Here is a 6,040-nt window from a genome sequence, read left to right as displayed (position 1 = left end):
CTTGACAACGTGCGATAGAAATGGGAAGAAGGATCTTCATCTCGGATCACAAAGAACGATATGTTTGTGGATCGTCGTCCCTATTGAAAGAAGAAGAAGAAGAAGAAGCTGGTAAAGCGATCGAGTGGACACCATCGAGGAAGTTGCACCTTTTTACTCGCACGGACTCGATCTCCCTTTTCTGCAGGCTTTGCGTGTTATCTCTCCCTTTCTCTCCCTTTTTCCCTCTTATGTGAGAAGGAGACCTTGGGAGCCCTTCTTCTCCTCCTTCTTCTTCTCCTTCTTCTTCTTCTTTTCTTCTTCTTGGCACTTGTTCGAACGTTTTTAAGTGCGTTCGCGTTCTCGAGCACTTTCCTGCGTCATCTTAGCTGTCTTACTCAACCCGCATGTATAACTAATCCCCGTTCAAAGCCTACCTATACGATACGAATGTGTAGAAAATATATATAATATATACATGCATAAATACATATAACGTATCTTACGTTCACTGGCAACACCCTAGCAATGAACACACCGACCGATAACGTCTCGAGATATTAGCGATATTTGCTGAGATTAACCTGGGTGGTCGGCGTTTCTCTACCAGGTGATAAGTTAACAACCTTTTGCTAACTCAATCTGGAATGAAAGTTGACTTGGTCAAGAATTTATCATCGAACTTGGGGGGAGGGATTCTCTTCCTTGATCCTAATCGAATCTATAATAGAAAAAAACTAAAGTAGACGTTTAATATCAAACCTGTTTGATTTTTTGCTATCCCATTTAAAATAATCAACTTATAAATATATCTGATATTTTATATCGTTATTTAAGAGTTGTAAAAAAACACGCGCCTATCGTAAATCTACTCAAATGGAAAATATTCTTTGTCGTTTTGTTTGATGGTAAACGATGATATCAAAAGTACATATCGCTTTCTAAAACGTCTCGTCGGAGTATTTAAAAGGAGATTTCTCGGTTGTCATTGTCAGTAGATAGTTGTCAGGGAAAGTGAGATCATTAGAAGGATGGATAACTCGAAGTAAGACAGACTGTTACGAATGTGGCTAATTTGTTCGCGTAGTAAATCGTTGAAAATAGCCAATTAGAGTAGGGGGTAGAGTGAAGGTATACACAGTGCAGGAGAAGTTGAGTGCAACGTTTCATGGCGTCGCGACGGCTCTTCATTGTTTTTTCTCATACTGGCACGCTCGTCAACCGAAGAGTGTCGACTACAGTATATAAGTGCTACACAACACAACACAACACAACACAACAGTTGAAGTGTTTCACTCGGCACACTGTGTATCAAGTACCTTCTCTTCTTCTTTCCGTTAGTCTCTCTCCTTGATTGGCTATTTTTAATCGTTTATATTTAACTCGAGAACACAAGGTGATTTGAATATATGTAAGTACTCGTATGAACCGTTTCATCCTTCTATTTATTTTTTCTTTCTAGATCGTATCATTCGATATCTCGGAAGTTAGGTTCTATGAATTTGTATGTTAAAGTAGGTTTTGATATGTAATTATATTAATTTGTATAATATTTCGCGTATATTTTTTGCATGATGTGTATATTAAATTTCTTGTAAAATGTTATGTTATATTTAAAAAATTCTGAAACTAAAGAAAATTAAGCATCAATTTAACATAGGAGTAGATCGAAAGTATAGATAATTCAAATTTTATTACCAATGTGATCAAAGAAAATCAATAAGACAATCGATGAATTTATATCAAACATATTCGTGTTCTTACGTATATATTTTTTCCCGTAAACTTATATTTTTTGCTACCCTGAATTTCATATCCTTTTTTTACATATTTTTCGTGAATAAAAATCTGTGCAATAAATAATCTGCTCATAAGATTTTCATTGAAAATATTTACGAACGTTTATGCATTAGAACGTTTTGGTCATTAGAAATGTTGATTTCGTTTAGAAATGATAAAACAGGTAAATGACCTAACACACGAATGAAACTAACTGCGTAGCTTGGGACGATAGTTACCGTATAATTATCTCCTGACAAATGTATCTAACATAAGCATCGTTATTACATAGCGCGCAATAAGCGAGGCTTATACGCGTGATCAAGGAGACTTTAATTACAGCCATAGGGGGTGGAGGGAGATAGGGGGTAGTCCAAGTGGAAGAGAATTTAAGAGTCGACGATTTCGAACACATTGTAAATTTGTTCAAGTAATAATTATTAAAGTGATCGTCAAATATTATCATTGATTTCGATTAAAATACAACATGGGGAGGGTGTATTATATTTTATCGAGGATAACTCGTCAGTCATTTTCAAAATTTTTAATTAAAAAATATTCGTCATTTAAAAAAATCGATTAATTTTATTTTAATACGAAACAGAACAATTTTTTCGATGGAATAAAAATATTACCCGACATATCGTTTGATTTTATTTTTATGCAAATATTCTTTTTTTTTTTTTTAATGTAAAATACTAAAAATTATTATTATTAAAATACTGTGGAGTGTATTTACATAAATATAAAAATATAAAAATATTAAAAATTCTGATATTACTCGTCGACTAATCCAATAGATAATTTTAAACGTCATCGCGCTTTTTGAAAGCAAATGACACATTATATGGAATAAAGAAAAGGAAAAAAAAAGAAAAAAAAAAAAGAGAGGAACGGAAGAAAGAAGGTACGATCGATTTTAATTCGTTGAGAATTTTTCTCTTCTTTTTTCTTCTTCTTTTTTTCATCATCTTCCTAACGGATCAACGGTAGAAGTATAAAATACAAAAAGATAGATATAAAACGTCATGTATGGGAATGTATGTCGAGTAGTCCGACCCTCTTCGAATCCGTGACACGACAACGATGCAGCCAACAAGAGAAGCTTCACTGCATTATGCATAATGGAAGCACAAAAGCGGAGATGGACACCTGCACCTAACGGACATGTTGAATCTATAATGTAAATGTTCTACTGAAAAGAAATACCGCACTGTGCCAATCTTTTAGCCGATTTATTTCTACGAAACATATTTTATTAACGCGTACCTCTTTCCATTGGCAAGTATCTAGTACGCGATTCTTGAAAATCAGTAAAAATAAAGAATACATTCGAACGTAGTTTGAAACGTTATTACCAGTAAGGAGAGAATATGACTCAAGCTGGTAAAAAAAAGAAAAAAAATTGATGATAATTATAGACACGATGCAGTATCGGATGCAAGTACGCGTGGGCATGATTCGTACGATTTCAATCTGAAAATTTGGATGTCAAAGGTGCACCTCGTTTTATGGTCAACCGATCACCACCGGTAAAGGTCGATGAAATCATGGAGAAAAATTATGCAAGACGGACAAATTAAGACAGTCACGTGTTACATGAACAAAATATTACCTGAACATAAATTTGTTTTTCACTTTTGCATTAATATACGAACGAAACTTTGTATTCAACGGGATACTTCCATTGAATTAGTATTGATTTAAATATCGGAGTAAACATTGCTCGGGGCATTATTTTTTACCGCTAATCGATACATCGATACTAATCGTTTCTAAATTTGGAATGTAGAAACGTAAAGAAGATACATTCGTAAAAATCACACATATGTTGCTACTTATGTTTCTTATGTAAGTGACGACGAAAAAACTTGAAATTATTTGTTCTATACTTATTTCTTTTTTTTTTATTCGAGCTAAACTTACGTTACCTGAATATCCAATGTCTCTAACATTAGTTGAAGTTAGAGAGATCGAATCACACCGGTGGACCACCAGCAAATATAGACACTTATGTTAGTAAGAGAGTTATTACTCGATTACGTAGGTCGACATTCGTCTCGAACATTAGCAAACAGGAAGTTCTTCGATAATATATATTTAAATACAGCCATCGCGATCCGATAATTATAATAATTGTACTTATCTCAACAAAAAACAAAAAACGAAACTATCTCTCAAGAAACAATTTCTTACAGACGACTTTTCAACCGGAATACGATTATATACAATTATTTTCCATTAAAAAATAAAAATATAAAATTTTCCATAAAATAAATCAAAATAAAGTTTCTCACTTGGTATCAATTAAGAAGAGAATTAATTCTGTAAATATTTCTTAACGTTCACGTTTAGTGGCATTTTGGTATTCACTCGAGCATATTCGTAATACATATCCCGGATACGATGATTATCGTTAAGAATCGCATCGTCTCGTTATTTCCCTTCTCTCTCTCTCTCTCTCTCTCATTTTCTCCCATCCTCTAATTCATTCTTTCGTTCTCTTCATTGTACAAGTTACCTTCTGCATATAGTCTTCTCTTTCTTAAGAGACAGGACGACCACGCGCGCCCTGTCAGAGCCCACGCGTCACCCATTACGTTCAATCGGCCCTTCAAATGCGATATAAACGGGCACGAACGATTCTTCGTTCTACAAGGCTCGTCCTGAAATTTGTATCAACGAGATATCTACATATACATACGTAATCATCCTCGTTCACGACGGAATTATAATATTATCTAGTCTGATCAGCTTCAAAGAAGAGAAAGAGAGAAAGAGAGTTGATAGAGACAAAGATAAAGAATAAGAATAATCTGAGACAAGTTGCGTAAGGGAAGTCTCCGGATATTCCTCGTAGCGAGATTTATCTATATATGTATGTATCTGTGTGTGTGTGTGTAAATGCGTATTCTCTCCTGTCCTATGATGAAACGTTCAAGATTTCTCTCTGTCTGATACATGTACAAGATAACAACTGCAAACCACAACGATCAATCGTATTATTACGAAGTAAAACAATCATTATCGCGATAACGTCTGATACTATTCTGTATTCATAGATTATATTGCTTAGAGAATATTCATTATTTCAACGAACATATTTTTTTTAGGCGGGCCTCTAATGTTATACATAATTTTTTGATAATTTATCAAACAAATTACTTTCTTTTCTTATCGCAAATTTTCAAACTACAAGCTCAGGAGAACTTGTTTACATCGTTTTAATGAGTCTGAAAAAGAAAATTAATTTTTAAAATTACATCGAAATTTTGTTGATACTCGTTTTGTATATTATGGTTCTTCTAAGCGTTATTATTTATAGGATCTAAACAAAAATAAGGAATCTATATTATATATGTGGATACATACAACGATTTATAAAGATCACTGAAATATTTTATTGTTTTTTTACGAAGACTAGTCACACCTTGCATTTTTTTTTCTTTTCATATTTGAATATTCTCGTATAATATTTTATAAACGTGTATATGTAGAAAAAACATAAGGATAGAAGCTTTTTATTTTTTTTTTCTGTTCTTTTTTTTCATTTTTGGCAATTTCCCTAGTTACAATCGCACAGATAAAACATATTACACATAAAATAGAAACGACAACCCAAATATGATATATATAGTTTTTTGAATAAATCTATGTACAAGTACTAGTTAATAGTATCTAATTAATAATATAAATTAGTATTAGTAGAAGTATCCAAATTGACGATTGTTGAAAATAATATTTCTACAATTTTCACAATAACTATATATTATATATATATATATATATAAAACAATAAATTAACTATTACAGCTACTTCTTTACACACTTTTTTTAATCTTATTTTTATCTCCTTTCTATTAATTATTTATCATTACGATGATAATAATACGTAGATACGTATTATACGACAAACGGAAAGAGATGGTTGGTTTATTTCTGTTTGTTTGTTACAGATTTACTGTGATTATGGTACACTTCTTTTTTTATTCCTTCGGTATACAATTATACTTAACGTATAAAATTACTTTCCTAGTTTTTCTTTACTGTTGCACTTTACAGTCTCGCCGTTTCTAATCGTAAAAATCAAGACCCGTAGTAATATCGTTTAAAGACATTAATGTCCTGTTAAAGAAAATATTATCCATCTGTATTTTCAACATGACATTTAATATCTTTCAGAAGGTACTTCAAATTTTGATTTATGCTTCATATGTATATATGTATGTATATACATATATATGTGTGGTATATGTATGTGTATGTGTGTATATATAGATAT

The 6,040-nt window shown here is 32.3% G+C and overlaps 1 long non-coding RNA gene across 2 annotated transcripts; it reads right to left on the bottom strand.

Annotated features, from left to right (window-relative positions):
• Nucleotides 1–292: 292 nt before the first annotated feature.
• LOC122522566 lies at nt 293–1,249 on the bottom strand. 2 transcript variants are annotated; one of them, XR_006305101.1, is made up of 3 exons: nt 742–1,249; nt 486–621; nt 293–416 (listed from the first exon to the last, which is right to left on the bottom strand). It is a non-coding gene; the product is annotated as an uncharacterized LOC122522566 (long non-coding RNA). The 2 variants fall into 2 exon arrangements; XR_006305100.1 differs by having other exon boundaries at nt 486–1,249.
• Between the last annotated feature and the right edge of the window lie 4,791 nt (nt 1,250–6,040).

This window comes from Polistes fuscatus, unplaced genomic scaffold (genome assembly GCF_010416935.1).
Source record: "Polistes fuscatus isolate 324 unplaced genomic scaffold, CU_Pfus_HIC Scaffold5, whole genome shotgun sequence".
In the NCBI taxonomy this organism is placed as follows: domain Eukaryota; kingdom Metazoa; phylum Arthropoda; class Insecta; order Hymenoptera; family Vespidae; genus Polistes; species Polistes fuscatus.
The sequence above is the reverse complement of the archived record's forward strand: the minus strand, read 5'-3'. Positions and strand labels throughout refer to the sequence as shown.